Source organism: Andrena cerasifolii, chromosome 15, assembly GCF_050908995.1.
Source record: "Andrena cerasifolii isolate SP2316 chromosome 15, iyAndCera1_principal, whole genome shotgun sequence".
NCBI lineage: Eukaryota > Metazoa > Arthropoda > Insecta > Hymenoptera > Andrenidae > Andrena > Andrena cerasifolii.
In genome coordinates, this window is record NC_135132.1 from 6,848,594 (window position 1) to 6,859,761 (window position 11,168).

An 11,168-nucleotide genomic window follows, 5' to 3' on the forward strand; every position below is an offset into this window, starting at 1 on the left:
ACTTTCTTCTAGACCCTCAGTTTTCGAAATAAATTCAGAAATAACTTACTGTTTCAACAGAAAAGACATTCGAAGTTGCAAATTAATAGTTCTTTTCAAAATGGAATTCCTCAAAAACTGAGGGCGACGCCAACAAACGGATTCCAAAGTCCAAAAAAAAAGTCAAATTTTGTCGAACCGTGTTATTTTTGATCATATCTCTCTCCTATATGTCAAAACGTCTTGGTTACTTATGCCTCATCGCTGGATTTTCCATTTATGTTGTATCGTTCACAAAATACTCTCATCTCATGTCCCGCCTTATCTCTACAATATTCTTCGCAATAATTTTTCTCACCATGCGCCTAATTCTCTTTCTACTCGACACCAAAGTCTCCTTTCCATACCGACACACTTTTAATCTAAATTTGAATCATCCTTTGCTAATATTTCGGCTCACTACTATAATTCCCCCCCACCTGATATTCGAGGTTTAAATTCGTTTCCTGATTTTAAATATAAAACTCGGCGATATATATAGTTACATTATGCGTCACAATAACTGTCTAGTTTCTTAATGTTAGTTAGTTTTTAGTCATTTGTTATTTATTTAGTTATGGTTAGGCTTCTAACAGTATTTTACTACACCCTCGCCATTTACTCCGCTTGTCTTTATGTATTATTTTCTTCTCTGAATGTGTAATAAAGACGAATATTAATAATAATAATAATAATTTTTGCGTCGATCTAAGCGAAGTGCCGGCAGTGGGTCACAGGCGACCCAGGTCGTGTTAGAAATGCCTCAGCCTTCCGCCTACTTAAACCGGCGAGTATTCCCACCGTTTCCACCCCGCCTAGGGAAGCCCCCGAGACCAGATGAATTTCTTACGAGTCCCAATCCGATCCGGGCGATCGTAACGTCCCCATAACCCATCCGCCGCGTTAGAGCCTGTCGATCTCACCCCGGGGCGAGCTTTTCAGCCGGAAGATCGCAGGCATCCACGGTATCCAGCCGTTTGCACAGAAAAACCAGCCAGTCGAAAGAAATATTAAGCGGGGGAGTGCGAGCGAGAGGTCGAATATCGATTTTCGGTCGCGCTAATAAATAAGCGCATGCGTCATGCGCCGCGTCTGCACGAGCTAGCCGGAGGAGTACGTGCTCCTCCAGTGGCTTCTTCGCACCTTTAAACGCTAAAAAAATCCCCCCCGCGGAACGTTCGGAGGGCGGGGAGGGGAGGAATGGATTCAGCCGCCGATTGCACCCTCCGCGATGGCCATTTCTCGGGACGTTGGATCTCCGAGTGCGGGCACCGTCGCCGAAATTCGTCGCAGCATCTTCGGCAGCCGCACGCGGCCGAGAGGGCTCCGCGAAAGGGTGGGAGGAGGGCGAAGGGTCAGGTTGAATGGAGCCGAACGGCTCGCAAGGGTCAAAGGTCAAAGTATCGCCGCGAACGATGCAACAATGTTCGCGGTGCTGTTGACCCGGCGCGCACCGTTATTGACGGCGATGCCCGCGGTGCCGTGGACGCGGCATAATATTATTTCACCCGGCCGTATTTGCAGTGCTGAGAACGGGGCTTAATATGGTAAACAGCCGGCCGCGTAATTAATGAAGAATATTCGGATTACCGAGGGGGTGGAGCCCGAGGGAAGAATGCCCAGGATAATATTGCCCCGAAGGGCTGCTGTTTGCACTATTGAGAACTGGACTTAATGTCGCGGGCAGGGTCGCCCGGTTCGTAATCAACGAATAATACTCGAATTATATCCTGCGCGAGCGTTGTGGACGCGGCATAACGCGGTCCTTAATTGTTTATCGATACCGCGGGGGTGGGATCGAGAAGAAAATGTTGCTTTCCTTCGTTTTGCCCCTGTTAGCCCATCAACCACCCTGTAGAACCTCGTCCTAGCTGCGACTGTGGTAGGTACATCAATCGATTCGAGCAACACGATTCCCTCGGCGAGCCTCCGTTTCGGAAAGAATGCGGCTCGGACGTCCGAGCGAGGGTCCATCCTTCGTCGGGCGTGCTCCCTGCCGCCCCTTCTCTCGGAGAGTCATCCCCACCCGGGATCGAATTACCCGCGCGAGATTCCTGCATAATTCACGGCGGAACGGAAATACTCGGCTGAAGGGTCGTTAGCATAGGTCGGAGAAAACTACGAGTCACCGTGTCGGGAGCTTCGATAAATAAGGAAGCAGTTCGGTGGTCGGAGAGGCACGTTCCGCGACGTAAAGGCGCACTATACAGTCGCGCCACGTACGGAGCCGCGAATACGCGCGCCTGTGAGAGGGGGTTGGGGGGGGGGGATTGAGCACCGTGACTTCGGGGGATGAAATTCATCGTGACGCGTGCAACTGGTACCCCAATTACAGGACGAGGGTCGTTAGTCGTGGCTGCTCTCTCTGCCCCTCTCACCCTCGTCTCGGCCTTGCACACACTCCCACCCCTCTGAATATTTGAAAGTGTCGCTGAGGGGGCGGCGATTAGGAGACCGAGGTCTAACCCGGGTACGATGATCGAGGAGAACCTACGTTTAATTGTTTGCGAAGAAGACTGGGGTGGGAGGAACGAGAGTCAACCCTTGGATCCCCTCCCTTCGAAAGATTTGTACAGCTTGCGGGGGTTGCGTGTATCATCTGGACCGTGAATCTGTCCGATAAGAGCCCTTTAACGTGTAATAACCCGCTCCCGCGGTGGATGGAACATCTTTCGAGGATAATTTTGATAACGTCCCCGTGGGGAGGGCCCGATAAGGATCTGGATGGCACGATAGGACAAGGGTTGCGTGGACGATTCCGAGGCTAATGGCGGTTCGAGAACGTTCTTCGGGGTGAAAGTGGAATTAATTCCGCTTTCATGGGGATGACCGTGGTGCTTTACTGTTTGCGGGGAATGGAGTTCTGGGGATGAGAAAGTAGCTAATTTGTCGCTGGGTTCTGATTTGAATCGTTGATGGATCAAATCCGCACTGAGTGTGACTTAACTTAACACCGTCGCTGCGTACTTCAACAATTTTTTTAATGAATCGTTTTGTTCAACCACGCACCATTCTTTCAAAAGACAGTATTTTTTAATTTTCTCCTGTACTTCCCGAGATTATATTATATAGAACTCACAAATTTTCGGGTTTTTGGGCTAGGTCAAAAATTGAAGGAGAAACCATTCCGGCCAAGCAACGCTGTTTTTTAGAAGAAGTTTTTTTTGCTGAGCTGTGGCGCCGCTAGTTTGTATTAAAAAAAAAATTTAATTGTGGTTATGTTTCGAGGGGTGTAGAATAAAGGCCTTTTAACAGATTTTGTATTCCATTCATTATACTCGCATAAAAAATTCTCAAAATCAGACTGCTTTTCCGGGCTCTAGAGTGACATTACCCCTTAAATTTTGGGCAGACTCTTGGACAGCGGCAATTTTAGAGGAATAGGAATTGTTTTTAATTTTCCGAGGAATCAACAGTCGACCAGATGAATTGGAGAACATTGCTGAGTATTATTATTAAGCGTCTTTATGGCACAATACAAAATTAAGGATAGGAAAGAGAAAAAAAGAAATCAAAGAAAAAAATAACTTAAAAATTAGTTAGAAATTAATAAAAAAAAAACAACTTCGTCAAAAATGCATAAAAACGTGGTCCAAATTTCAAATGAATCGAATGGCAATTTTTTTAGAAAGTAAAAAAAATCGTTTAACTTAAATTTTTCTTATACCTGTCTTTTATTATTTACTTTTTAGTGTCGAAATTTTGATTTGTGATTATATGCTGGTCTCATGACGATTTAATTGATTTGATTTGTGGTTACAGGCAGATTTCAAGTGATTTGGATTTGTGGTTATGGATTATAATTATTAATAACTTACTTAATTTCCACCCCCTCGGTTTTTTTCATAATTTTGTATTGTCATAACTACGCATGCCTGCAAAGTTTTAAGACAATTAGATAGATGGAAGTGGCTTAAAATTGAGCCTCCGCATTGAAGCTGAAAATAATTTAAAAATTCCCAAATTTTCCTATGTTTCAGCCCCAAAAATAGGATTCCGCCTTAACGCGTCCCTTGACTAAATTCGAATACCGCAGCGAAAGAGTCACCTCTCGCTCGCGCCTAATCTGGACGAGATCTGGAAGACACTCAGGGTGTGTCTGACTTATCATTGACCCACACTACTGCAGCCTATCCCACAACCGCCCCCGCCCCTGTTCCAGCGAAACAACCGCCGCGAAGAATCCGCACCAGTATTCTAAACGTTTGATGGTGGGTAGAATTCTCGGAGCAGTGAATGCTGGCCCCCAACAAGGCAATCTCTGGGGCGAGAGTCGGGAAAGGCTACCCTCTGAGCGCGCATCGCCCCAGCGAGCGAACGAGACACGATCCGTTACTCACGATCTCGCGAATTCTATTACCCGTGACTCTCTCTCCTATCCGAGAGGAATGCCAGGGTAGCGGAACGAACGGTCGCTCGCGTCCAATCCGAGCGCCCCCGCAACACCCCCTCAATTCCGTGAATTCCCGTTGCAGGGGGTGTCGGAGATAAGGAGGAGCCCTTAACGATCGCGAGAACGATCCCTGCCCGTTATCATTCTCGCAACAAGTGGCGCGCAGGGGACACGAAATCCCAGCCCCGCAGGGACCCAGGCCGCTTTATAGAACGCCTCGAAGGGGCACGACCGCTAGCCGAGGGGGTGCACCCTCGATTCTCCCGATTACGAACGATTTATACGATACCGACCACAGGAATCACGCTGGTTCCACGATCTCGGAAATGTCCACAGCGAACTGGTGACGCTTCTACCAATTCAACCCCCCACCCCCTTCCCCCTCCAGTGGCAGTTACGGCTGACCGGGGGAGGGGGAGAGACAGTGGACGGAACTGACAAGGAACACACTTCTGCCAGCGTTTAGTAGCAACACCTATCTATATTAGGGTGGCTCTTATTTTCGACTTTTAAATTTTCATGGCGCCACCCCCCAGAATAGTTCCAAATAATGAAAAAGAAATCTGTGTAAAGTTTGAGCCCGATCGGATAAAGGGAAAAGGTGTCCCTGGGTCCTTGAACATTTAAATAATTATTTAACAGCTGACAAAGTCGATTTTATGTAATAGCCTCCAAGTTATTGATTACATAACAAAATGTATCAAACAAAAATTGTAGGTCCAGACAAGGAGCATCTTTTATGTTGTATTACTTTTTCTGCTGCGACAAACGGTTTTAAAAAAAAATCCGACAAACTGGAAAATAAATTTGACTTTTTTTTTCAAATTTTGAAACTTTAAATCCTTCTCCAACACTTTTTATTTATAAAGACGAAAAAGGTTGTAATTTTTCTTTTCGAGGACTATCTTTTAAACATTTAAGGAGAGGAGCATATATCGAGATATGTCAAAGAGATAAAAAAAAATTTGTTATATTTTTAGTGTTTGATACGTCACGAATGTTTCCTGAAAATTTGGGACCGAAATTCACAAAATATCGAAGATATAGACATCAGAAGTGAGGTATTCAAATTCATTTTTCTAGAAATCGTGATTTTCAACTTGAACTTGGAGGATATTATATAAAATCAACTTTGTGAGCTGTTAAATAATTATTTAAATGTTCAAAGGCCCAGGGGCACCTTTTCTCTTTATCCGATCAGGCTCAAACTTTACACAAATTTTTTGTATTATTTGGAACTATTCTGGGAGGTGTCGCGAAGAAAATCTTGAGAAAAAAATTCACCTAGAGTAAATAGGTAAGAGCCACCCTAATCTGTACTTACATAATCATTGTGTCACTGATTCATCACCGTCCAGCCCAAACCGCTGCCCCTAGAAACACGAAATTCGGGGAGTACCTATATCCCTTTTACGTCATAGATGCTAGATAAGAAGGGATTTCTGAAATTCCACCCCTAAGGGGGTGAAAAGAGTTAAAGTGTGATTTCACCGATTCCTCAAAATCCCTTAGGTCCAATTAAATATTAACTTGCTTTTTACTTCGAAAGATTACCCACACGAATGCCTGAAAACTAATCACAGGACTTTGCCCTAATCAACCCCTAAGAGGGTGGTGAAAAGCGGTGAGATGTCTTTTCACGGAGTCTATAAAATCTCTCATTTTGCTAGTTAGTTTACATTTTTCTGACCTTTGCGACATATAGGTACGTACTGTCCACCTACTAATATAATAAAAAAAAATCTGTGCGATTCCATCATCAATTGAATAGTGTTCCTCGTGAGCAGCAAAGGAAGAGGGAGCACGTAACAGTTCCACGACAACCCTCGTTACAGTAATTCCATTTTCGAGGGGCGGAAACTCGAAGGGCAGGGTCGGCGAATGTTGCCCAGCTTCGGGAGGATCCCAAAGACCTGGCAGGTGGGAGGGTGCGAACCAGGAGCCTCTGCTTCGACGGCTTTATCTCGATAATCTGCTCGCCATCGGCCCCGTAGAGGAGAGCGCGACGGTGCAGGGACGAAGAGCCTGTCCGTGAGCCGATCTGCGCAATTAAGCTAATAACCGGACTAATTAAAAATTAGCGCCAATTATCCGCTCGAGTCGGTTTATTCGTCAGCGGGCCCCACTCGTCTCCAGGCTGACGGGATAGAATTGGGGATTTTTAGGCGATGGCTGCAGCGCGAAGTCGAAGGAAATTCGGGCGTAATTGAAGCGCGCGGTTCCGGCGAAGCGCGGTGAGGAAAATGAAGGACAGGCGACGGCAGGACGGTTAATCGACGGTCGACTGGAAAGATTCGCGCGTCGTTTTTAATCCCGCGAAGCTGCGGGAGGATCGATGGCCGTGGGCCGGCGATATTCCCTCGTTTCGGTGTTCAGAGAAATTAGTTTCGGAATATCATAGCCGTCGCGAGGAGGAATCTATCGGTGGAGTATCCTGAGAAAACGAAAGGAAATCTGGTTCAGGAGCGTCGGAATATAGTCCGACGATCCTGACGGTTGGTCGCTCGGCCTGGAGAGCAACCGAAGCGATCGTTTTCGGTCGGGAACCTGGCGAACTTCGGCTATGAAGTCTCTGGACCGAAACAGTGCGGTAAACTGCGCTTGTATCGACGGAACGGGCGTTGTTTACCTGCTATTGGGAAACCGTTCGCGCTGTTTGAAAGAGCTAATTAAAATGGACAACTTCGGTTGGGAAGATTTTTCAAAATAACGCACCGGGGCAGAGCTACGGTGGGTTGAATCGGGAGGTTTGCGCGCCCTCCGGCTCCGCCTCTGCTGCGGCCCGCGTTTTGGGTCTCGATTATCTCGAAACTGAAGCCCTCCCCGGTTAAACTTCCCTGAACATTTTCGACGCGTTTTTTAGCGCTCTACCAGATCCACCTATAGTATCTCCTCGAAGTAATATCGCCTCCCTGAAACAGCAGCAGTTTGCATTTAGCGCTGGCCCGCGGGTGTCGATCGATTAAGGTGATTACCGCCCCGCGCCGAAATACCCACGCGTACGCGCGAAAATAATATTTTCCCGGGGGGTGGATAAATTCATTAGGTCGGGAATAAATTCCCCGGGCCGGAATGAAGTTAAACGCGGGGGGCGAAGTTCCTGGAGATTACTTATAGCATTATGTGCTCGGGACTTTCGTCCCAGTCGTCTCCGTCCCCGTGGATGCGGGAAAAACGGACGATAACGAGGAACTCGGTCCCGAGAACGGTCTCGGGCGAACTTCTGTGTGTCTTCCGCCAGCTCCGCGAACAACGGGAATTAACGAGCCGGGAATGGGCGTCCAGCGGGCTTCTTCTAGAAGCGAGGATCGGTTAATTGCGGCGCGACGCGAGGAGATCTCGGGGCTGATCGCCGGGGGGGGGGGGGTGGTGGAAGGGACATATTCGAGCCGAGGGGTGGCTGCCGGATTTATGCACTCGCGGGCCTTCGCCTCGATTACTCGCTGACCCGACACACTTGACCTTCTTCCCGGGCCGCGCGCGAGAAAAACGTGAGATAGGCGGGACGATAGCGGGAGAGTTAGTTGCCGATCGTCCAACAGCCGCGCGATACAGGCAAGCATTTTGCTTAGGCCAGGGAAGATTGATCAGCGATTCCACTCTGCCGTCAGCAAGCTGTACGTTAAGGGATCAAAGTGAAAGCTGCGCTCTGGAACGAGGGTGTCTTAACGAGGCCCGAGGATCTTTCGTCTCTGTGAAAGTGATCCTTCTTCTGTCCGAGGAGGCTCGCGTTTAGCAGGGATATAGAGCCGAGCAAACTGTACAACTTTCGTTCGGAGAGTTTTTCGAAACGACACTCGGATCAGAAGTTACGGACGATTGAAATCGGAGCGCACGTGCGAACAGCCCACCCCGGCGCTCGGAGCTATCGCCTCGATTATCTCGGAAGCTGAAGCTCCTGCGACGAAACTTCGCTGCACCTTTTCCACGTGTTTCTTCAAGACGAACCACCCCCACTTTTTAGTTTTCCGGAAATGCTATCCGTTCGAAAGTTACGCGCGAAAAACCCCGGCAACCGAGCGGTAATTCCCCCGGCGATCGAACGACCAGGCTACCGGTAGCTGAGGAATCGCGCCAATCCCGAGTTGCGTTTCGCGGAAGCGTCATCCGCTCCGAAACGCCCCGTGGCAGCTGGCGAAAATGTCGCGGAGTTTTGGGGCACCGTCTCTGTTTGCCCGGCGACGTTATTAAAATTACGCGCGGCCGAGCACGCGACCCCCGGCGCCGGGGAGTTTTAAGTTCGACGGGACTCCGTGAATAATGCGGGTGCAGGCGCGTTACGCGCGCCAGCGCGGCGTATCCGGGCGAGGCGGATGTCTACGGGGCTGGCAGGCGGGTAGCGAGCAAATCCCAGATAAGTACAGATATTATAGGCGTGGATATTACATGCAGCTCCGTGCTCGGATATATTCGCGTGATTTGTTGTATTTATCCCCCTCGCCCGCGCACCGCGCGCGAGAGGGCTGTTCACGCGGCATTAATTGGCTGCAGGGGAAGCGCGCGATGCGGCTTGCTGCCTTCGCTTCAGCCTGATAATATCCATGAAAACGGCGGGCAGATCGACCGCGTCGATTCGAAGAATCGAAAAGGGAGCCGCGCGCGTGGGGGATGATTTCTGTGGTTGCCAGGAAAAACGTGTCACAGTTTCAAAAAATTTTAGTTTTGGCAGTCATTTAGCTGTGGAATAGAGGATTTATGCATTCGTCAGAAAAAATGCTTGAAAACAAATTTTATATGTTCAAAAAAATAATGCACTTTAACAGAAGACCAACGTTCAATTCATACGCATTTGGCGAAATAGTGTGAGTCCACAAAATTTGGAGAATACGAAGATTTTTTACTTTAAAGTGTTGTTAATCTAGTTAAGTAACTGATTATTGTACAATGCGATCCTTCATGCCATGTGAGCTTCAAAAGCTTTTTTTTTATCTTAAGGGGTCGTGCTCAGTCAGGAGGCCGAAAAAGGGTGGTCTTTGGAAATTTTTTACTCAAAAACTATAACACATTTCTCAAGAAATCTTTTTTCCTTTTAAGCATTGCATCTAGTACCGTGTATCGTAATTTTTTTATTTAAAAATATTTAGCAATAACTAAGTTAACATAAACTTTTAACTAAGTTAACATAAACTTTTAAACATAAAAGTACCTAATAAAAATTATTCCACTCAAAAAAAATCAAATTTTTGACCATTTATTTTGCAATTGTTCTAAACAAATGCCATGTTTTTAATAACGAAGCACTATTTAGAAATTTGAAAAAATGAGAATATTGTCCTATTTGTCCACTTTAAGGATCCGTTTTCAGAAATACGGGCACTTAAAAATTGGCCAAACGAAAATTAATTGAATGTGACGCTGCGTCGCCCACCACCGGCTGGCTGAGCAAAGTGAAGGAGCTGTACGTTTATGTCGTAAAAAGAAAACAATGGTATTTAGAACTTTAAACGGCAATACATATCTCAAAAGTGGAAACATGTGGCATGCGACGTTTTTCCTTACAACCGCAGATTTATTGCCTTCGTGATAGCGTAAACAGAGCCTCTTCGTCGTCCTGTCGAGGATGGAGACATACAATTAGAATACTCGGGAGTCTTTTAGACCTCCAAAAGCTGAAGAGACATTTTATGCATTAGCCTCCGAGATATCGGAGATATCCCTTGTTTTAATTTCGCGTCCAAATGGGGGTTGGCGAGCAGCAATTCCGAGTCGTCCCTGTTCCGTGGCCAGTGAATTAGGGTAGCTACATTATTTATACAGAGCATGTCCACTCGTGTCCAGGGCTCGGTATCCCTCGATCTTTCGCTTAATTAGAAATAATAGCGCTGTGGTCTACCTACAGGGTGTCCAATGGAAACATGCCCCGAGTCTCGCAGCTGAGGTCAAAGTATGAATACTTTGAGTCGCAGTGGCGGACCACGATACGCGCTCAGAGTAGCCTCCATTACTCGGTGGCCCACGGAGCCCAAGAGATTGCTGAAGATTCTGCAGCGTGATGACGATAAGATTGTTGACAAGTTTCTCCAACAAGGTATTCCAGTTCCTGTTACTCTACTTCGGAACAGTTTAGCTTCGTTCCACCTACACAGGGTGTCCCATCTGTCACGAGCTCCTACAGAGCCTCCACCCTCTAGGGTAACTCGAGGATCCCCCGAGCGCTCCATTACGCTGGCCCTTATTTTCAAACCGCGATTTCGTTTGCTCTCACCCCCTAATACGGTTCCATTTTATAAAGAAATAGTCCCTGAAAAAGATTATTGCAATCGCACGACAGGAAAGGGTGCCGACTAGGCCTTAAAGTTTAGAATTCGTCAATAGTTCGGATGCAAAGAATTTCTCAAAAATGGTAAGTCGTATCGAAATTTTGTTCAAACAATACTAAAAGAGCATACAATTCTCTACAATTATTGTATAAACAATTTTTTCGTGCTTCCAACCAATTTTTAGATAATCGCGTTTGAATATAGAGAAGTCCGCACTACGCGCGTATAGACAATACGTCACGTCGTACAAGTGGTACGCGCAAAGCGCAGATTTCAAACGCTATTATCTAAAAAATGGTTGGAAGTACGAAAAAATGATATACATAGTAATTGTAGAAAATTGAATGCTCTTTTAATATTGTCTGAACACAATTTCGATAGGGCTTACCATTTTTGAGAAATTCTTTAAATCCAAACTACTGATGAATTCTAACCTCTAAGGCCTAGTCGGCACCCTGTCCTGTTCTCCGATTGCAATAAACTTTTTCAGGGATTAC

At 46.7% G+C, this 11,168-nt stretch overlaps 1 protein-coding gene across 1 annotated transcript in view; it reads right to left on the minus strand.

Moving 5' to 3' along the window:
• LOC143376937 (uncharacterized) overlaps nt 1-11,168 on the minus strand; it is a 109,795-nt gene that overhangs the window by 77,048 nt on the left and 21,579 nt on the right. The window lies entirely within an intron of this gene.